The sequence below is a fragment of the Camelus bactrianus genome, chromosome 15 (genome assembly GCF_048773025.1).
Source record: "Camelus bactrianus isolate YW-2024 breed Bactrian camel chromosome 15, ASM4877302v1, whole genome shotgun sequence".
Lineage (NCBI taxonomy): Eukaryota > Metazoa > Chordata > Mammalia > Artiodactyla > Camelidae > Camelus > Camelus bactrianus.
This window is the reverse complement of record NC_133553.1, coordinates 37,916,901-37,939,951: the sequence shown is the minus strand read 5'-3', so window position 1 is coordinate 37,939,951 and position 23,051 is coordinate 37,916,901. Positions and strand designations below refer to the sequence as shown.

The 23,051-nt window shown below is 34.8% G+C and overlaps 1 long non-coding RNA gene across 1 annotated transcript in view; it reads left to right on the top strand.

Annotated features, from left to right (window-relative positions):
* Positions 1–544: 544 nt before the first annotated feature.
* The window catches only part of LOC141579843 (uncharacterized), a 148,787-nt gene continuing 126,280 nt past the window's right edge, over positions 545–23,051 (top strand). The window contains exon 1 of the long non-coding RNA XR_012511860.1: positions 545–679. This is a non-coding gene — a long non-coding RNA (uncharacterized LOC141579843). The remainder of the gene's footprint in view (positions 680–23,051) is intronic.

Here is a 23,051-nt window from a genome sequence, read left to right as displayed (position 1 = left end):
GTACGAAAGTGATTTACACCCTGCCCCCTTGCCATTCTCTCCCATATACTTTCTCTTCCCCCTTTCTCTCTCTCTTTCTCTCTCATTCCTTTTTTTAAAAAAAAAATTACATTTTGGACCCACAAATCATTTTGTTGTAGTTGTTTAATATGTTGTAATTCTTTTAATTGTTTTATCTGAAGTTCAGTTTGTTCCAAATTTGGCAAGTGGGAAAGCCTTCAAGTTTCTTTGTCTACTTTTGGCATGACTTATTTTGTCTTAAACACGTCTGGGCTTCCTGTGTACTTTTTCTACCGTAGAACTGAGATCAGCTGTTTGCCAGTGTCCTTTGGGGAAATGTCACTTGGAAATCAAGATCTCAGCACTCTGTGTGCTTAATGTTATTGAGATGGTATTGTCTCTAAGTCCATTTTTATGGGCTGAAATCCAATTGAGTTTTTCCACTCAAATCCATCACCATGGAACTTTTATTTTTCTTTATTTCATATTTGTCTCCTTTCTCTTTTCTAGGCAGATTAAAATGCATGGCTACGCAAATGTTTACATGGCAAAATATATTTCTACGGGTGGTAATTGGTATACAATGGCTTCCTGGACTTCTTGCTTGATGCTCTGCAATAAATGCTGCATTTTCATTCACCACAACCCAGCGTCAGAAGATTGGCTTCACTGCACATAGGTAAGTGGACCCAAGTTTGATTTGGTGACAGTAGGCTCCACCAGGAGAAAGTTGTATTGGCAGCTGACTTGGTAAGTAATCCTTTTAAGAGTCTTGAGTTGAAATGTGGGACATGAGCTTGGGAAAAAAAGCAACTCCTCTCTATCCCTCGTTGACCTTTTCCCTATCACCACGCTGAGTAAATTGTCCATCTGATTTTGGATCTAGCAGCTCAGTACATGAATCTTCCTGATTAGGAGAGCATTGTGTTTTAATATCTTAGATTATAAGGAAATAATTTAAAATGATGTGTGTATTTTAGGGGCTAGAAGAAAATTTTGATATTATCAAGCAGATATGTTTATTTATGAACATGAACAACAAATTCTACTTGAGAATTGAAATATTACAGTTTATATCCTTAAACACTGATATCATTATACATGCAGATTTTTTTCTTTTCAGATATTAAAGTAATATAATTATAGCCTCTCAGATGATCCTTATGAGGATTTAAGTGCTGTATGATTGCCCTATTATTAAACCTCACATTTTTCTTATTATATTAGGGGAAAAGTCACATAATTATTTTCTAGTAAGGAATTTCCATTTTTATTTATAAATACTGTCAGCCTGTTATACCATCCAGATTAAAGACAGTTACTCCCTCAATTTTCACATATATGAGAATGAAAATTAATTTTTATTTTAGAGCTTGTTTATTCTGTGATCCTAATAGTTCTGCTAAATAATGAAAACCGTTTTCTATTGACTTGATATCTTGAAGGTAATTTGCAACATGGTAAAAGGAACCATAAAAGGTATTAGCTTTACTACATTCTGCATTCTAACAGACCAGTGACCTAGAATGCTTAAAGTTTTTGTGTATCCAAGACAAGTTAATTAGAAACAATGTCATTTTACTTCCCTTCATACTTAACTTTTTTTCTATTCTTTCTTTCAAATTATGAACTTGTGTCTACTTTTTGGCCTAGAGCCAGTCATTTTTCCTTCAGTGTTTCAAACCCTTAATTCCAAATTAGTCCCCAAACTCAAACTGACATTGTGAGTACACTTCTGTATGTCATGGTTTAGGAGCTCCTTACCGTAAAATGTTAACCCCACCGCTTATCATTTCACCATTAATTTCTTTGTTGTTGTTAACTTGTTAACATCCTACAGAGCCACTGTTCTGTAAAATGCAGTGTGGGCAATGCTGATCTAGTAAACCCTCCTGGAAAGGACCATACTACAAGTTCTTGTTAGCAAACACCTTTTTTGCCATGTAACGCTTTAATAAAGACCAGTGGGCATAGCATATAGACCTTCAGGAGAGAAGCCTTTAAGGAACTGATAGTTCGTACCTATTATTATAAAATCCTGTGGTACAGAACCTCTGTTGTGCTTACTCTTGTATCCTCATATATTACCTAATATCGTGATTCAGAGTAGAATGTTAAGAGCAAGAACACTAAAGACAACTGCCTTGGTTTGCATCTTAGCTTTGGTAATTTCTAGCTTATGATCTGGCTGAATTTCTTAACCTTTCTCTGAATCAGTTATTTCACCTGTGAAAGGGAATGAAGGTGCCTAATTCATGTGGCTGTGGTAAGGATTAAAAGATACATGTAAAATACTTAGAACAGTGCTTGGCATGTACTTAAATTCACATATATTTTGCAGTTATGATTTGTGCATACGAGATGCTTAGTCAGTATAAGGCATCACTAATTGAATATACTGTGATGATTCTTACTATTTTCACCTTTACTGTAAACTTTCAGCAACTGAGAAAGAGAGAATAGATTTTCCGCAATTAGTATAAAGAAAGATTGACTTTAAGAGAAGTACTACCCTGACAGGATTCATGAGAGATGTGAACAGCAGAGAACACAGAAGGAATCCCTGAATGATGGAGGAAAGAGAGAGAAGGAAAAAGAAGCCCCAGTAGGAGTTTCCTTAGGTGCAGCCTAACTAAGGATTTCTGTGATACTTAAGTATGGAGTGATTTCTGGTTAAATCATGTTTGGGGGAAGAGAGTGATAAACAAATGCGCTGTGTAAAATGATGCATGGTTATGGAAATTTCATAACAAAATTCACTGATTTTTATCTGTAGCTTATCTCTTTAATTATAGGGACTCAAAGTGTACTGTTTAGCATATATTCATATATATATATATATGTATATTATATATATATATAGTATTTAGTTATATCTATGGATTGGTTTCATTCATCCTAAATTTATTTGTAAGGCACTTATATGGTCTTTAGTGAAAGCCTTTTTTAGTGTGATTGGATCAGGACAGCTGACTGAGACCATGTATCTTCTTCCTGCTCCAAAATTCTTGCTTAATCACAGATCTGGAACACAAGACCTTCAATTCATAGACCACAAAGTCTGAACATATATTGAGACATGAAGCAACTACTGACCAACATTTCCACAGGGACTGGTTTGTGTAAATGGTGAAAGCAATTGCTTAGAAGCAGCAGATGAAGGAACAGGGAAGATTCCTCAGGCAGCCATCAGGGTTCTGTCCTGGGTACTTGTAAGAGAAACGGCCAGGCAGCTTACTACACCTCAAGTCAGCAGGCAGCAGACAGGTGGATGCCCCGGAGAGGACGTAAAGAATGGTGCTGCATCTCATACCCAGAAGATGAGCTAAAAATGCATAGTTCATGTCACCCCTGTAATCACTGGAGTAACCTCCACGAGGGCAAAGGGGCTGTCTCTTTTTGTCTTTTGTTGGGACCTCTATGCTAAAAAAAAATCTCTGGTATATAATAGACACCTAAGGAATATTTGTTAAAAGAATTAACACATTTTTGCAAAACAGGTCATAGAAAGGACAGAAGATGCCATTTAAGCTTGTCCATGTTTTACATCATTTCTACACATAAGCTAGAATTGAAAACTTTATCAAAAATTTAAATATTCTTGGAGATTTAAAATTATTTTATGAATATTTCAACCCCCAGATATTTCTGTCAAATTCAGGTTAAAAATAAATAAATAAATAAATGATTGCATTATTTAACTGCTCTTCTTAGGCATAGGGAGTGGTTTTAGGGCAGTGATTTCAGATGGAGTAGAAGTTGGGGGATTGGCCTGGGCATACTTCTAACAAGGCTGTCTTTCTGGTTGTAGTATGAGTACCACAGTGATTGGTGGCAGGGGGTTAGTCTCCTTCACATTTCAACATCCTGACAATACTGTCCAGCCCAGGATAGGCCATCAGTAAACATTTGATGGATTAATGGTTGGATAAATGAGTAAACTTTGTTTTTTTAAAAAGTGCAAATTCACGTAAATCGTTCTCTCTCTGTTTTTTGCCCTCGCACTTTTTTCCTCCTAACTTGTTTATATATTCTAAACACTCTGAACACTTCGGCATTCAGCCTCTTTAGCATATATATTATCTCTTTGAGCAGAAATTAGCTAGAGGGTAAAATGTCTGTGCTTCTGCCTAGAGTTTGTTACCTACTTTCTAAACCTCCTCAATGAGCTTAAGGCTCTGGGAAGAGACAAATCAGTTAACAAACATCTGCAATGACATTTTGTACTGAGTGATAGAAACCTGCATAGGTCCCGAGGAAGGCAAAGGAGCAGCAGCAATGCTTCAGGAAGATATTGATGATAATTAGATATTTGTAAAGCTGACAGGTAGTGAAGAAATCCAGTGAGTAGGAGCAGCTGGCCTTCCTTAGGGTTTCTGGAAACAGGCTGGCGTATTCAGAGTCGTAGTCATTGCAAAAAAAAAAGCAAACTGAGCTCAGATGACTGGAGCCTCTAGTCATTCCCTTATAAGTATACTCAACACCAGTTTTCGAGAGTCCGTTATATTCTAGACTCTAGCAATAAAGCTGTGAAGACAAATCATTGCTCTTATGGGCCTTATATTCTAGCCATAAAGACAGATCTTAAAAAAAAGAAAAAAATGTATAGCATGATGAACAAAAAATAAGCACTAAGAGAAAAATAAAGCAAGTGAGAGGAATAGGAAATATCAGAGGGCAGTCCAGGAAAATGTCATTTATATAGGGTCATAAAGGAGAGGGAAATGATCCATTGGATATGACTGAAAGTGGTGGTGGGGGACGAGGGGCATTCCAGGGATAAGGGCAACCTATGCAAAGACGCAGAGGCAGGGCTGTTTCTAGATAGCGTGGTGAGAGAGTATGTAGGTTGGGTCTGAGAGGCAGTCATGCCCCACAGCCCAGGGGAACTTAAAGGCCACAGAGGCCATGTAGCCCACATGGCTTAAGTATTTACTATCTAGCTCTTTACAGAAAAAGTTCGTCAGGTCCTTATCTATAAGATAGTACAAATACAAATAAACCTTCAAGTTATTTAGTAATTTTCTTCATATACATTCATTCATTTATTCACCCAACAGATACTTAATGGCTTTCTATTTTGCCCCAGGCGTAGTTCTTGGCACCAGAAATATAAGAACAAACGAGAGATACAGTTCCTGATGTCAAGGATAGCTATAGTTTGTCAGAATTGTGATTGAACTGGTGAACATGAAAGATGACATTTTGGGTCACTTCTGTCAGAAAACGTGGGGATCCCCTCAAAACATTTTCCCTGGCACTTGGGAAAGAACACACCTTGAAAGAACAGATCTTGAGCAAAATGAAGAACTGAAATAGGGGAGGCTGAGTAGAGGGCATTTCTGTCTGTACTCCTCTCATTGACTCTTGTGAGGTTTAACTGCAGTATCAGCCCCTGAATGACAGGAAGTGGTCAGTTACAACACCTGCTCTTCAGCTGGTGCTGGTCCAGGATAGAGGAGGGAGGGGCTTTCTCCAGCTAAGAACTTCCTTACCTGCTTTTTGGATGTCTTATTCTCATAGAAAATTCCATCATGATAGAATGGAGAGAGTTGTTCTAAAATATGATTAAAATAAGGGTTTTTCTTGGGATATGATGGCCAAATATTCTTTTTTTAAAGCCATGGTAATGATTTCTCGTCATGGTCTGAAAGCAAAGAATAAACTGGTTAAAATGCTTGATAGATCCCACGCTATCAGTGCTAGTGCTTAGCAAAAGAGCTGAGGACTAAAGTACTCCATAAAGCATTCCATAGTAAAAGGGATGATAGTTATAGTAAAATAAAATAGGATGGTAGCCAAAGTGAAGATTTACTGCAACTTCTCAAACAATATAATAGCAAAAAGAGTGGGATGGATTTTTTTTTTCCTATATGATAGTTCAGCAGCCCACAATTCTTCCTTCTGTTATTTTCAAAAATAAATCTTTCACAGTTCTTAAATGTGCCACTTCCTCATTGTAACTGTGCAGCATTATAGTTTCAGATAATCAAGAACCCTGAAGGCAAATACTTTTCAAAGTTTTTAGATCAAGCATGAGAGCATAATCCTTGTGAATGTCATTTATGCTATATTTCTATCATGGTATCAATTATTTATGTACAGTTTCTGATCTTGATACATTTTACAGTGAAGGAATAGTTTTCCAACGGATGTGTGTGAAGGATGAGGGAAGACATTTATAATGGGATGGAAATTGAGTGGTTACATGAGGATAAAAAAGACCTGGAAATACTTTTTAAAGTACAGTGCAAGCTCCAAATGTCTCAATTCAGTAGGTACCTTTTATACTGTAATTTTTACGTATAGATCTAAAAAGATTATTAAACATACAGATGAAAGAAACCTTCCTTTCTAGTTGGTTTACTATCTGACAATGAGGACAGTACTTGGGTGTTTTAATTTGATCTGTAAAATGGAATAAGATAAAGTCTGATCACTTTGCTTCATTTAATGAAATATCAATTTAGTTATTTGAACTTTACTAATCTTTTTACTTTTCATCTTCTTTAAATGATTGTTTAAGCAGGTAATGAGATTTTTAATCAGCCTCACCATAGAGCAGCTACACAACCTCTTTTAACCTTCTTGCATGGGCACATTCTATTTTATATATATGTATATATATACACACACACCCTTCTATGTTTAAGGTGATATATATTAATATATTAAGGTTTTATATATATTGCTTTGAACATAGCAGGAGTTTAATAATTGCGTTATTAAAGCAACATATCTAAAGAGATGAAAGTTTAAACTCTTAATTTAACATAAAGGCAAGTAACATATTTGGAGTAGATCATCGTCACTGTCATTTCATTATTATTACTGAGGAAAGGCTATATTTCATGTTAGCAACACTTCAACCAAAGAATTTTTCATGAGGCTTGAACATTGAAAATTTATCTATATTAAATGAGGTTCTACTTTAAATGAGTTTGGAATGCGTGTTAGCCTTCAGCATTTTTGTAACTTTGAGCTCTCATATACTTTTTACTTAGAATTTTTTACTTTACTTTTAAGTTAGGATTAGCTGCTTCCTTTTGTTGATGTTAATATGACAACCTTAGGCAGTAAAAGTGTATGTAAGTGATTTTAACAGGATTTGAAGATATGTGTATACTTTTTTTTCTGATAAGGAACATTGGAAGGAACACTAAGATTTTTATCATATATCTAATTTTGCATGTAGTTTTTGAAGCACTGTGTTTTTTTCCTACTGTAATGCTTTGGCTTTGAATATATTCTAGATTTCATTACCAGCAATACATATGGAGAGGACTAAAGGGGAAAATAAACAAATTCCTAATTAGTTTCTCTTATGCAAATATTTTTTCTGGACACCTATTTTCCATGAAGTATGCCTGACATTTTAGTGAGCAGCTAGAGGACTAAAATGCTGTTTGTTCCCAATGGAAGAAATACAGCAAAAGAATAAATAGGGATGTTATAGGGCAAAAGATAATTGCTCTGGGAGAGGAGCAATTTAGTGCTTTGGAAATTCACAAGAGTAAGCAAGTACAGTTTTATTAGGTGGAGGATGAATCAAAAGTGTTTTATAAAGAGTGTGACATTTGAGAATGACCTTGAAAATGAATAGGATTTCAAAACACAAACAAGAGGCAAGAGACTTTTAGCAGCAGAAAATAGTATAATAAAGGAAGAGACAGAAAAGCAAGGGCTGTGTTCAAAAACATGTGTAACAGGCGACCAGCTGGTGATATGCAAATGGAACGACAGAGGAAGATTAGGCTTAAGATGTAGTAGGTTGGGGGCGCTGCATAGGACTTGAGCTGTGAGTCTGCACTTAATTCTTTATCTGTCAAAAGTAAGAAAATGTTACTTGTTTTAGCAGTGTATTGTTATAAGCAGAGCTGTGATTTGCAAAAGTGTTTTGCCCTGTGTGTTTGAGATATTTTAAGGGCAGCTCTGGAAAGGAGAGTTTGGTGGAGAGCTCACCTTCACAGAGGGTGTTTGGGGCAGGAGGATGGCTTCGTTGCTAGTAGCATTTAACTTTTTGTGTATTCACCACCATGTGGTGTCTGGACTTCTGCTTTGTAATCATAGGAAAAAGAGATGTTTCAGTGTGTCAGAGTTGATCTCATTTGCATATTGCAAATGAGAACATGCTATTCTTTTTCAATGGATGTTTATCATTCTTAGGGTGGAAAAATCTCTCACATGGTTGATAAGACCTTAAATATTTAGGATTCCATCAATTTTCAGATCCTCATGTCAAAAAATGTAGCTCATTTCTGTCTCTGCTTTGGTCATGTTAGACTTTGAGTTTCTTAAATGTGCCAGGGGACACTCTTTGTAACAATTCTTCCACTGTTTCCCTTAGTGGTTTTCATTCTTCTGAGATCTCAGCTCCATAAGGACCTTGTCAGTAAACACTTCTCTCAACTCTAACTGTATTATTTCCCTATCAAGAATTCTCTTATGTCTGTGTGCTTCCCATTGGTCATGTTCATTCCAATCATAATTTAACATTTATTTATCTGGTTTTCGATTAATATTCCTCTTTCAATAGACTACATTTGACATGGATTTTTCAGCCACCATTGTGCCTGGAATTGAGTCTTCAACAAATGTTTATTGAAGGAGTGAGAAAAAAAAGAATACATTTCCTGTTTATTCTAGACTTAAAATATACGGCTTTAGGAATATACATTAAAAAGGAATCAAGCCAGCTGGCCATTTGTATTGAACTGACCAGGGCATTCTCTAGTCTGTTAAAGCCACATGGGCAGGATGTATATAGCATCCTATTGTATGAACATACTACAATTTATTTCTCAGTATTATTCTTGACAAAACATCAGGTTGTTTCTCATCTTTGTGTTACAAATAATGCTGTTTTATTACTCTTGGACTTGTCTTTAGGTACACATTTTAATAATAACTTGTATCCAGCAAGCTTGCTAGGTACATGTATTTGATATTGTTTATTTATTTATTATTTTTACATTTATAATCATGTTTGCTGCAAATAATGGAAGTTTTATCCTTATAATAATTTTTATTATCTGTTTATGTAAATCCTTCATTTCTGTTATTTTCCCACATTATTGTCCCTATTCTTTGCTTTTTGAATTTCCATACAGATTTTCGAAACATCTTGCCAATTTCTACAAAAGTGCAGCTAAGTTATTAATTCTAACTGCATTGAATCTATAGAAAGGATATAGACTTGGCAGTCTTGTAGCACAGCAAGTATGTATAGATTAGGTAAACAGAAGAGCACGTAAAAGAATTCTACAAGTAGCATACTTAGATTTGCAAGTATATTTTGGCATTAAAAAGAAAAATGGATAGAGAAAAATTAATTGATAGTTAATACACAGTTTTTTGGAAAACATTAATGGAAGCCTGCAAAATAAAGTTAAGACTATTTCCCAGAACTTTAATGAAGATGTCAGAGAAACAGTGATTATACAAGAAAAGATAAGACCTATAAAATACCAGTTCAGGAGATTCAACACACCAGGGCTAGGAACTTTGCAAAGAAACAACTAAGAGAATAAAAGCAAGGAAATTAGATAGATTTAAAAAAAAAAAATGGAAATGATTTCCTTAGTTGAATACCAAAAGACAATGTGTGCTTTGTTTTTGTTTTTGTTTTGTTTGTTTAAGCAGTCTGGTTTCTAACATATTAACAACATCAAATGGGCAATAAACTTTTGAGAAACACTGGATGTTAGAAGACAGAGGAAATATGTCTTGAATAATCTATACTAAACAAATTTCAATGCCAAATTCTGTTCAATGTCAGCTTACCCATAATATATGATGTTGTATTATTTGTCAGGATACTACACACATTTTGAACCAATGCTACAACTCAGAAAAACTTTAGATATTAATTATAAAAGGAAGTTAGTTGAAGAAGTACTTCTTCAAAATTACAAAATATATAAAATCAAGAAAGAAGACAGATCTTGTGAAACAGAGAATTCAACTCAAAAGACCAAAGATCAAAAGTCTTAGGATGAAATAAATATTTTAAACCTAGGTGACAACTGTAGATTGTTCTAGCAAGAGTGAGGGTCTTAGAAAATAAAATGATAAAAAACTAAGACAAAAATTTTCAACATTGATCAATAGATTTAATATAATTGAAACTTGGAATACAAACTACTCCCAGACATGTAAGGGCACAAAAATAGAAAACAAAGGAGATAATTCCAAACTTCAGGAAATATTTGTCTAAGAAGAAAATTATACAAAGCAAACTGAAACATGGTATGATTTTAGACAGTTGTTTAGATATAAGAGCATCTATTTGGTGTGACATTAGGAATATTCTCTTTTGAGTGGACTGAGTCATGACATTGAAATCAGAGGGAAGAAAATATATTGCTAGGAAACTAACATGACATGGGACAGTATTTCTTCAAGTTTATAATAAAAATGTTATTTACTGATTTCCAATTTTAAAATTTTTTAATGAACCAGGTACTGATGATGATTGTTGGATCAAGGAATGTTACTTGCCTCCCAAATTTATTCTCTACTGTTACTTACTAATGAATTACTTATGAAATAGGTGAAAGGGTACAAACTGCCAGTTATAAAATAGATACATCACTGGGATGTAATGTATAGCATAGAGAAGATAGTATTTTATAACAACTTGGTATGATGTGTAATCTGTAAAAATATTGAATCATTCTGTTGTACACCTGAGATGAATATAATACTGTATGTTAACTATAGTTCAATAAATGAGAAAATTAAGTTAAATTAAATAAATAAATTACTAATAGAACCTAATTTGCTAGATAAATAGGCTGCCTACCACAGACTGCAGTTGCCTGACTGTGGCCATGTGACCAAGAAGTAAGATGAAAGCAAGGATGATGTGATGAAACTTCAGGAATTCTCTTCAAAAACAAGAGGGTCACATCTCTTTCTCCTTTTGGCTTTTTTTTTTTTTTTTTTTTTTTTTGCTTGAAATCCTTCCCTGATAGCTAGAACTACATTAGTTCCTTAGGGCCATGTTTGATTTTGAAGATGGCATCTGTGCACCACAGTGGTAGAGTAGGATAATAGAAGAGCCTGGGACCAGGGGGAGAAATGATCTGGTGTTGAATACAGTACAGCCAGCCCTCCCTTTATGCTGGTTCTGCATGCACAGATTCAACCAACTGTACATTGACAATGTTCAAGAAAAAATTTCAGAAAGTTCCGAAAAGCAAAACTTTAATTTGCAGCATGCTGGTGACTATTTACATAGCATTTACATTCTATTTGGTATTATAAGTAATCTAGAGATGATTTAAAGTACAGTTGACCCTCTGTACACAAGAGTTGGTTTTGGGACTGCCCTCAGATACCAAAATTCTTGCATGTTCAAACCCCTTCTATAACTATGCACATTCCCCCATAATCTTTAAATTATCCCTAGGTTACTTGTAATATCTCATACAAAGTAAATACTATGTAAACAGTTGCTGGCACACAGAAAATTTGAGTGTTGCTTTTTGGAAATTCCTGGAATTAAAAACAAATATTTTCCATCTGCGGTTGGTTGAATCCACAGATGAAGAACCCATGGCTAAGGAGGGCCAGTTGTATGTGGGAGGCTGTGTGTGGGTTATATGTGATAGACTACATCATTTTATATAAGGGACTTGAGCATCTGCAGATTCTGGTATCCACAAGGGTCCTGGAACCAAACCCCACTGATACTGAGGGACAACTGTACTCTCTCCTTCCAGGGTTCTTTGATAAAGAAAAATAAATCCACTTCTGTTTTATTTAATCCAATATAATGGGGTTTTCTCCCCTACTATATGTGGCCAGAACCAGTCTAACTGTTAGATTTATACTTACATGACAAGAATAATTTATCAATAATATTGACAATTTTGGTAATACTTAGATGGAAGGATTAGAAAATGAGAAGATTTAGAAAAATTAGAGTAGGAGCCACTCTATTAGCCTTATCTTATAGAGTGGAGACAAAAGATTAGAAAGATAATTAACTGAGAAATAAAGATTTAGCAGTGCTACTTAAACTTACAAATGTTGGAAAGCATATGAAGAAAAATGATGATTTAACTATAATACATTGAAAATAAAGGAATGAGGAGGAGGAGTACAGCATCAATAAGCTAACTTGTTGACTTTCATTATAGGGAGTACATGATAAATAAAAAGATACATGATTAAGACTTTTATGTTTTTCTATCTAAAGGGAAAAAAAACAAGGACAAATAACTAGAATATTGAAATATATGTTGGAAAAAAGAATAAATGCATTAATAACTGAAATAAGGGAAGAAGATAAACTATTTCTAAGCAAGACCAAGTATACTAACCATGTAAAAATTTCTCTGGTCCTCAGATTTCACCCTCATCAAATGTTAAACTTAACTTTCTTAAATTTTATATGTTGGCTGTTCACTGTTACATGAACAGTATCAGAATATTTTTGAAAAATATTTAATCTTAATATTTGATAATTGTAGTTTCCTTGATAGCAATGCTTAATGACATACAAATTATTTGGTTATTCACCTACCTACATGAGTTTTTGGCTTGTCCAATTTTTTTATTCATATATGCAAATATAACTAAGAACATATATTGAAGAATTCAGTAAAACTCCATTGAGCTAGAAACACTGCTCTGTGTATCTGTGTTGAAGTCTCATTCTAGGTTCTATTTCATGGAAAACTTTGAACTTGATTGTAGCCTTTAAATATTTATTATTTAATATAAATATTTAAGCATTTAATATAGGTAGCTGACCTCTGAAAAACTGCTGATGCTGAAGCAATCACTGGACATTTTTTTTCCTTTGTAGTTTACTGAAAGCTTTTCAATATATAAATGATTTTTAATGGCAGAGATTCTTATGCAATGCATGAGATGCATGAAAAATATGTCAAATGTGAGCTGAATAGATGAGTAAGATACTAGACTTGTAAAGGTGTAATGAATTGATATGTACATTTTTCCAATATTAAATAAAATTCCTTGAGTGGATAATGTTTGCTTTCCTATTAGACTTTAAAATCCTTGAAGGTACACTCTCTGAGTTGCTTGTCATTAAATCACTAGATTCTTGTATAGTGTCTGAACACTCACTGTTGTGAATGTAGTAAATACTTAATGAATACTGAATATATGGTAAATATGACTCTTGAGCCATAAATTCAGGTATACTAGTAATATAAAACTTAATAATGATAAATAAACCTAATAGTCTTGTCCGTCTTTTGTTGTTCCCGGAAAAAATAAAATCTGAGTCAACTTAAGATCATTTCTGTTCTTTGCTCAAGGTGAATATAAGGTACATTGGAGTTTTCAAAGCACCAAGTAATTTGGTGGAATTGAGATCTGTCTGGTCTTCTCTGTCATCATGTGTTCATGCTGGAATCTGTGTTGACACCTGCGTTCCAATCTTATATTTATTTATGGACCCTTGTCCCCATTTAAAGCCTTCTTCACAATTGCAGTTCATTCCCCTTGGAATCCATGTCATCCGCTCACTGCACATTACCGGATCAGGAAGGAATACTTTGCAGTTGCCCCAGTCCCTTTCTGCCTGGAAAGATCCACTGTGATCTCCCTATCCCTTTCCCTGCTCTGTATTAAGAGTAGTGAGTTCAGGGTTCTTAGTACTTTTCTCAGAATTATTCTGAGTAGCTAAGATTAATCATATACTTTTTCAAGTCTCCTGTCTGATGCCCAGGACCTTTGAGTTTGTTCCTGTTATTTGGCTGTCTTGTATCTTTCTGAGGACCAACAGAGTAAAATACTGGTCTACACAAAATGAGAGGTAATGGGAAGCTTACAGGTAATAGGCTAACATATAGATATGGAATTGAATTGAAATAGTGCTTTTCTTCTGTAATGCTTTCACATACATTTATCAGATTTATACAACCTGAGTTATCAATCATAAGTATTTTAATTGCATAGATCAATAAATTGACTCGAGGAAGTTAATTGAAATTCCTAGATTCAATCCTTTATTTACATATTTACTGAGTTTTCAGTTTCAGCCATTTTAATTTCTAAAAGATTTATTATTCTATTTGGGTATATATATAAAATTTCTCATTATTTATTTCTACATTGAATAAATATGCTTATACTCTGTGCCTGAGGGAATTCATTTTTGTTTGTTTTTCCTACTTAGACCCATTTGTGCTTTGTTTCTTAACTCATTTTCTAATCAATCATTAAACTCACATTATTTGGAGTTTTAAAGGAGGCAAAACTTTGGGACTTCTTTTGAGGGTAGGTTACTCTATAAAGATTTGCACTGTTTTTCTATCAAGTACCCAAGAACATAAGACATTGGGCTTCTTCAGGCCAAATGCTTGGCCTAACCTCTTTCAGGCCACCTGCATAGTACGAATCTGGGAGGGGAAACTATGAGAAATAATTCTTTCTCTTTCTATCGAGGATCAAAACTCAAGGTTTTTCTTGAGCTTTATCTTGTTTCCCTTTTTCCTCGTCTAAGGGTATATTGTATGTGGGTATGGAGGTTGATGGAATTTTTGCTTCACCCAGAAAACTGAGAGATTAGACCATTGTGATCCCAGTTCTATGAAGATCATTTTCTACTAGACACCTCTGTATCTTATGTCTCATGGGCTGCAAAGCCATGAAAATCAAAGTTAAAGTTTCTTGGAATTGAAAAATGTCCACAGGGCAAATGCAGCTTCACTCCTTTACTTATACCTGTGGATTCTAACTTTCACTTAGAAGTTGACCTCTGAGAATTGTTTCTTTCCTTGCTAGTTTAGGGATGTATTTTAAAATAGAGTTAAAAATACATCTAACATTTTTAGTTGTTTTAATTAGGAGAGACATTTAATATACCCAGTCTTCTAAACTAGTAGTGATGAAGTCTAATTTTCTACTGATGAAATACTAACTTATTTTCCATTATACATACTACTAAATATTTGTGTGCATCTTTAAGCAGACTTGTAAGAATAATTCAATAAGTGAAAATAATTGGTCAGATAGAATGCATATATTTAAGACCCTTGATTTTGAACTGACAAATTGACCATCAATAAGTTTTACTAATTATACAGAGCCAGCAAAACAGGATAGAAAACTAGATACAATTATTATTTCACCATTTTACTTTTGAAACATGAAAAACTAATATGATGTTAGTATCAGAAATACAATTTTAACTAATTTGATAAGTAATAAAAATGTTTAAGGGGGTAAGAAAGAGAAAGTTCTGGTTGCATAACCAGCCTTGGAAAAATAGTGCACTGGGCTGGATGGAGCGCCCTAAATAAATATGTCCACGTCCTGAATCCTCAGAAACTCATATAAGTTACTGTATTTGGGGGAAGAAAGGGTATTTTAAGGTGTGATTAAGTTTAATATCTTGAGAGGAGGAGTTTATCCTGGATTTCCTAGGTGAGCTCTAAATGCAATCACATGTAGTCTTATAAAAGATAGAGAGATTAGACTGAGAAACACCCAAGGGAGCCCAAGGGAAGAGAAGGAGGTAATGTGACCACAGCTTCAGGGGTAAGAATGAGGTGTTCACTGGTCAAGGAATGCCAGCAGCCATCAGAAGCTAGAAGAGGCAAGGAATGGGTTTTCCTGTAGAGCGTCCAGAGAGTGTGGGCCTGATGACACCTTGCTTTTGAACTTTTGGGTCCTAGACTGTAAGAGAAAAAGTTTCTCTTGGTTTATGCCACCCCGTTTGTGGCAGCTCTAGGAAACTAATACTGATAGATTTTAAGAAAAAAATCTGTCTTTCCTTCTAGTTTTGTCTTTTTTCTTATCCCTACTTGTTTCTCTAGTTAGCTTTATTCTGCGTGTCAGTATATTTGTATGGCATCTGACAAAAGATGTAATAAGAAAAATGGACATTCAGCTTGAGTTTTTAATCCCCCTCCCCTCAATTTTTTTTTTCCCACCAATTTTGGTTCCCAGTCTTTGGAAAAATCATCATTACCATGAGGAGAGAGAGCATGATTTGTTCAACATGAGTTACATAACTATTCTTTTGAACAAGAAAGAAGCATCGGTGACTGCCAGACACTAATAATGCTACCTGAATAGTTCACAAAAAGAGGGAGAAGCTTTTCTGAACAGATAATACCAAATAAATGAAAAAATTCACTCTAGCTCATCCCTTTATTCTGCACCACACAGACACATACACACATACAAAATAACTTCACTATGTGGAAAATGTTGAACTTTCATTCCAGAAACACTGTTTTTGTGTCACTTGCATCTCTTTCAGCAAAAAAGCACCCAAAATTCTAGAGCCAGTGGATAGGTTCTCCTCAGGGTCTGGCCTCTAATGATGACAAGGACAGCTCATTTTAAGAGCTGCCATGGATTTACCTCACTGAGGGCAAACCTACTAGCCCAGACTCTCAGTGTGCTTCATTGAGTGTCCCCAGAACTCTCCTAAACAAATATGCAAACTTGAATTATTTTCTGTAGCTATCTTCTGTGTCATGTTAAATTTCCAGTCTCAGGGAAAACAGTGATGTCCAATTTTGAAAATCCACTTGTTTCAAAAAATTTTCCTGGATTAATCAATTGATGTTGTCTAAATAGTTTATTCTCAGAAGGGAGTGTATAATATTGCTCTTCCAGCCCCTACCAAACATACATGGAGTTTTACATTGCTGAATATGAAAAAAATCTTTGAGGTCCTGTAAGAAAAAAGAATTACATGTAAATTCTGGAATTTCTATTAAGTAAAATCCCAGGAGATCTAGGTATAATGCACAGGTACAGGGTTGAGGGTGAGACATTGATCAATCATTCTATTAATTATTTTAAGTGTCATAATTGGCGTTCCCTAATCATGATGTAGACTGAATGCAACAGTAGAGAGGTAGTAATGATTTATATATATATATATTTATATATATATATATATATATATATATATAAAACCTATAAAATATTTATATATATATAAAACCTATTATGCTTAGAAGCAGAAACAAACAAAAAAATCTGTAAAGCATAAGGATGGGATACATTGCACGGTTAACTGTCAGATAAAATTTTGTCTCAGACTTTGCTGTCTAGCAGCAAATTTTACATTCCAGAGGTGAGCTCGTCAAAAATGGATAAATTTCATGCTTCACATAAACTACAGTGATGATTTCAGAGATCTGGAGAAAAGTCATATAACATTCTGAGATACACTTAGCAGATGAGAGAAATGATATACTGACGGCATCAATTGAACTGCAAGTTGTGTGTGAAGCAGCATAAAACATTAGTTTGGAATTTGATGTGCCAAAAATATGAAATTAAATATAATAATGAATAAATCTGAGAACCGTTACATCTTAAAAGCAATCCCCACATTTTTCAACAAGAGAAATGATAGATCAGCATGTGACTTCTTTAGAAAGAGGTAACAATATTCTTGAATTCTCAGATCTGATAGATCAGCCAATTATGTAGAGAAAAAAACCCATCCAAAGCTGATCAGTTATTAAAGGAAATGATTTTCACAGTAAAAAATTAACACAGCTACATTTAACAAATTTATGTTTCCAAAAATATGACCCCCAAAGGAAAAAAAAAACTACTTACCTGGGGAAGAAGATAAAATGATGAAAATTGGGTTCTTAACTTGATTTTAGACATGCTCAAAAATAAATATATAATGATGTGGCATTAAAATCCTACAAAGAAATGTGTATCTTTATCTTTAGGCCCTTGTGTCTCGAACAGTGTCTAGAGCTTAATTTTTGTTATAGTGGAATTTAGTGCTGAATTTTGTAGGGACATGTAGAAGGTCAAAAGATTTGATTTGCCTACATTTTTCTCCTACTGTGGTTGATTGGGTGGCTCTGCTTATAATGTCTGTGAGATTTAAACTATGGATATTCAGTCCATGTGTTGAGTAATTTCAAGCATCAAAATTTAATTGGTGGAATGACTCACTTTTCACCTGGCTCTGTTCATTGGCATTGTATATAACTCAAGGGTTGGCACATCCTGGCCTATGGGTGAACTGTAGTCCATGGGTCAAATCTGACTTGAATCTTATTTTTGTAAATAAAGTTTTATTGGAACACAGCCACACCCATTCATTTAGGCATTATTTATGACTGGTTTCTTGCTACTGCAGCAGAAGTAGGTCTATGCACCTGAGACTAAACAGCCCACAAAGCTGAAAATATTTACTATATGGCTCTTTACAGAAACAATTTACAAGCTTATGTTCTAAATATAGTAAATTGCAAACATTTTGTTTGGTTCTCTTAAGTAATTTGAAATTCCTTTGGCCACTGAAATGCAAGTAAATAATGGTATTCAAAACAATCATAGAGACAGTTCAGGGATTTGTGTGTTGGTAATAAAGAAAAGTAAACTGTTATTCAGGAAAACACTTCAAATTAAGTACTATTGAAAAGTCAGAGAAACAGAAATATCTCAGAGCAAGTGTAGTTTCATGTGACCTATTAGTTAAGAGATTAAAAAAGACCAAACTTAGTTTCTTCCGCTCATTCTTGGGCCTGATCCTGGTTAAGCGATGGTTGTGAGTGCTGTATTTTCTTGAGTCACAGGTAAGAAGGCTTGGTCCTACCCTTTCAGAAGTAATACTGCTTCACTCTGTGTATCCCTCAGAGTAACAGATTGGTATGGGAGTTATGGAATTCTAGGTTAACCGTGTTATTTTAGTCAATCCAATAACCAAATCAAAGTGATCTTATATGAATCTAATCAATTGTTCATTGATGTGCAATTATAGTTTTAAAAAAAACAGAGTGACTAGAAAATCATTGATTTGCTTTGATTATGTCCACAGAGAAACTATAATCTCTTTAGCAGTTTTTAAAACATAATTCACAGAATTACCTACCTGTAGTCATCATGCAAACATGATAACAATGTTCTACAATCTCAACTTCCAAAATATACCAAAGAGCAAAACAAGGGCAACTATTTTTAAAAGAATATGTTGAAAAATATCACCTTCAGGTGAAAATAGTGGAATAAAAACTGCACTTAAGTAATGATCATAGATATATACAGTATAACTGCCCTTGGACAACATTTTGACATTTTTTAATACTATGTGTAGAATAGCAAATAAAACTTTGTTGTAATAGAAACCAAAGGCTTTAGAGTTAAGACAACAACAGCATAATAATAATAATAATAATAATAATAATAATAATAATAATAATAATAATAATAATAATAATAATAATAAAAACAGACAAGCAAACTTGACTTAGAATCTCTGTCCCATACTGGTTAAGTAACATTTGAAATCATCAGTGATGTGGAGCTGATTTAGACCCTTCTTCAATATTGAAGGGCTCATTCTCCCTTTCAACCCCTATGGAAGGAAAGTTGACAGATGTCAACTGTCTGATCTCAAGAAATTGCCCTTAGCTAAAGAGAGCCACCTCTCCAAAATCACACCCTCTTTCCAGGACAGGCCCCATCCAGTGAGTCTGGTTGATAAGTTGTATAAAGGACTGGACTCTTTGTCCCAAGTTGAGACAATTCTGAAGGGCTGTTCTGGCTTCAGAATGCCATGTAAGATTTCTGTATATAGTATCTTGTCATGTGGAAGCAGTAACAGTTCTATTTTTTTCCTTTCCAATTTGGATTCCTTTTATTTCTTCTCTTGTCTGATTGCTGTGGCTAGGAATTTGAGCAACATATTGACTAACAGTGGTGAGAGTGGGTATCCTTGTCTTGTTCCTGATCTTAGAGGAAGTGCTTTCAGATTTTCACTGTTGAGTATGATACTGGCTCTGGATTTGTCATATATGGCCTTTATTATTGCTGAGATACAGTCTCTGTACCCACATTGTTCAGTTTTTAGCATCAATGAATGTTGAATTTTGTCAAAAGCTTTTTCTGCATCTGTTGAGATGATCATGTGGTTTTTATTCTTCAATTGATCAATATGGTGTATCACATTGATTAATTTGCAAATACTGATGTATCTTCATCCCTGGGATAAATATCACTGGATAAAGCCTGATGGAGAGCTTGGACCCCTTACTCCTTGAAGAGAACCTCTGCAGTTGTGATTATCCTCTCGTGTGTGGGTTGCCTACCCAGGGGTGTGGGTCTTCACTATACCATGTCTTTGTCCCCACCACCTGTCTCATTATGGTTCCTTCTTTATATCTTTAGTTGCGGGAAATCTTTTCTGCTAGTCTTGAAGTCATTCTCACAGATAGCTGCTCTGTAAATAGTTGTAACCTTAGTGCCCTTGGGCAAGGAGGTGAGCTCAGGGTCTTGCTACTCCGCTATCCTTCTTGCAGCCCTCATGAGAATTTTAATTGGCATATACCTTATGTGGTTCAATAGTGGCCTTGACATGGCTGCTAAAAACAAACAAAACCTGTTGTGCAAGTAGAAACGTAGTATTTTCCGTTGATTTCCCATCGAGATTATTGTGTTCAGATTAGGTTATGACATTGAAACGGGTCTTTTAAAACCAGAAAAGAGAAAGTAGGATCCACAACTATCTGGAAACAACTCCACTGAGACAGCATGTGAATAATTTCTGTGGCAAAGCCCCTGGAAAAAAGAAGTTCATTATAATAAAGGACTACAATTGTTATTTTTGGTCATTAGCATTATTTTGTAATCAGCCATATTGGCTCTCTGGTGCTATGTAATTTCACAGCCTGATGTAGTCTGTCTTCCAAATACGAAATTTGTAAGAAAAAAGTGAGGTCAGAACAATCAGCTAAACTACAAATAACTCTGTGGGCCAGATTGTTGGGCAGCCTTTCTTTTTAAAGTATAGAAACACTGAACAACCAGATTGTTCTGCCTGAGTGGATCTGTGTTTTTCCTGGCCTGATATTTTGTCCAGCTATGACCATTACATTGGCTTCTGACTCTGTTCAGCTTAAACGTTGCTGAGTGTCGTGATTTTTCTTGAACTTTTAATAATTATCCTTTCTTTGATTCAGGAACATGTCATCTAAGCAAACTAGATAAGAGACATGCATAACTGGGAATGTCATGGGATGATAAAATCCAAAGGCAAAGTATGTTTCTGACCTGCAACTGAAGTCTTTGAATCTTGTGGATGGGATGGTTTATTGATACCAGTATTCATTCTTCACTTACTCAATTTAGAAATAAGACCCTGACTCCTTCTGAGATGCACCCAGATAGTATTAGCAATTAGAAACTGTAATCCCCAAGGTCCTTCACAATCCGTTTTCAGTGCAGGAGAAAAAGTGGTATGTTCATTACTGGATCACATTTTTAAAGTGAAAGCTGCTTGCCCTCCACTTCCTCTTTCCCTTTTCTGATCTCCAAGAAATAAATAAACTCAGAGAAAGAAACTATGTGTCAGGGATGAGAGTCATTCTTTAGACTTCCATCTTCCCTCAGTCATTGTGTTTTTGGAAATCTCTTTGTTATAGCAGTTTAGTTTAAACCATGCAAATAAATGAATCATATTAATCAACAAATATATGAAGAGAAGATAGGAAGTACTGTTAACAGCAGCGGGGGCTGCTCATATCAGCCCTGGGAATGAAGAGTAAATGAGAGTGTTTTTCAGAAGTGTGGTGAGACGTGCACAATATAAAAAGAGGCAAGAACCCAAAGGAAAATCTAAAGAAGTAAGCAAGCTTGGAACAGGGGATGGCAACAGGAGAAACATGCAAAATTGATTCCATTATTTAAATACACAGCCAGTGCTCCTGGCAATTTTATATGAACTCCTAATAGGAAAGGCCTGGACACCTCCACCTTAGTATAGGTGTTTGCCCTTAGACTTCCAGTCCATATTTCTTTATTCTTTTCCCAGTGTTTAACTCTAAGCTGTGACAATAAGTCATAAAAAGGAGGGACTCGTGGTAGAACCACTTAGACTTGATTCTGTTCCTTCACATACTTTTCCTTCACTTATGCTATTAGACTCTGATTTTTCAGTTTATTCTTATGTAAACAAGGATAATAACACCCACAGAAGAGAGTAACATAGGTTTAAATGAATAAAAATGACTAAAAGGCTTAGGACATTCCCTGGCACGTAAGAAATATGCATTTAAACAGTTTATTATTATTAATGTATTATTATTAATAATGAAACTGTAACTGATACCTGTTTTCTTCCATGACCAAAGATAATTGATATTAAAATATCTGAATGTGGAAACACTTTATTGTAGGATTCTACCAGGGTAAGGAGGTGAGAAATACACAACTAGAAATAGAAACAGTGAGAAGGTTGAATCTGCTTTCCTATCTCCTAATGATTACTAACCCAAAGACATTTTTTAGTGTAGAAACTTGGAAGTCGATTCTCCAGAGTCCTTCATCCATGCAGAGTGCTGCGTGCTTTCTCTATTTTCAAGTCACAGTTTAATGTGGGTCAAGATCCTGGTGTTTAATGATAAATGGCAGTGAGAATGGCCTCTCCAAATGACAATAAATTAATGGCAAAGATCACAGGTCTGCCTGAGTTGCTTACTAAGCTTTGAATATAGCAGAGAGCTTCCTGCATGTACATTAGAGTTATTATAGATAGATTTTCCTGCACAAAGAGACCTCATGTTTATAGGTATTCATATGGACCGTTTTAAGTTTTACGAACTTTAAATGAGATAGGTAGAGCTCCTGAAGAAAATAATGAATCACTGGAGCTGAACTTTAACATCCGTTCAACATCTAATTAGTTGAATTAGAACCACTTTGTAAGAGAGTTAATCAGTTCTCTAGCTTTAGCTGCCCCAGTGCTTCTGAAATTTGCTGATGTTATCATTACATTGGAAGGAGTCATTCTGCATTTTAATAAGAGCATTTCTTTTAAGACCTTAGTAGTACAACAGAGACGAGCATTAGGATATATTTTTTTTCCTGCCAAAGGAGGACTTTACCAGAACAAGATTATGACTTTATCTGCACAATAGAATGAAATAATATATTAATCAAATGTAACTTTCTGGAGAGCTGCTTTCTAGACAACTGTGTCTAGTGCAGTACCTGGCATAGACTAGGAATGAACTAAACATTTATAACATTGTTCACATTAACGGTAACACAGTTACCTGTTTAACCAAATAAGTAAGTGC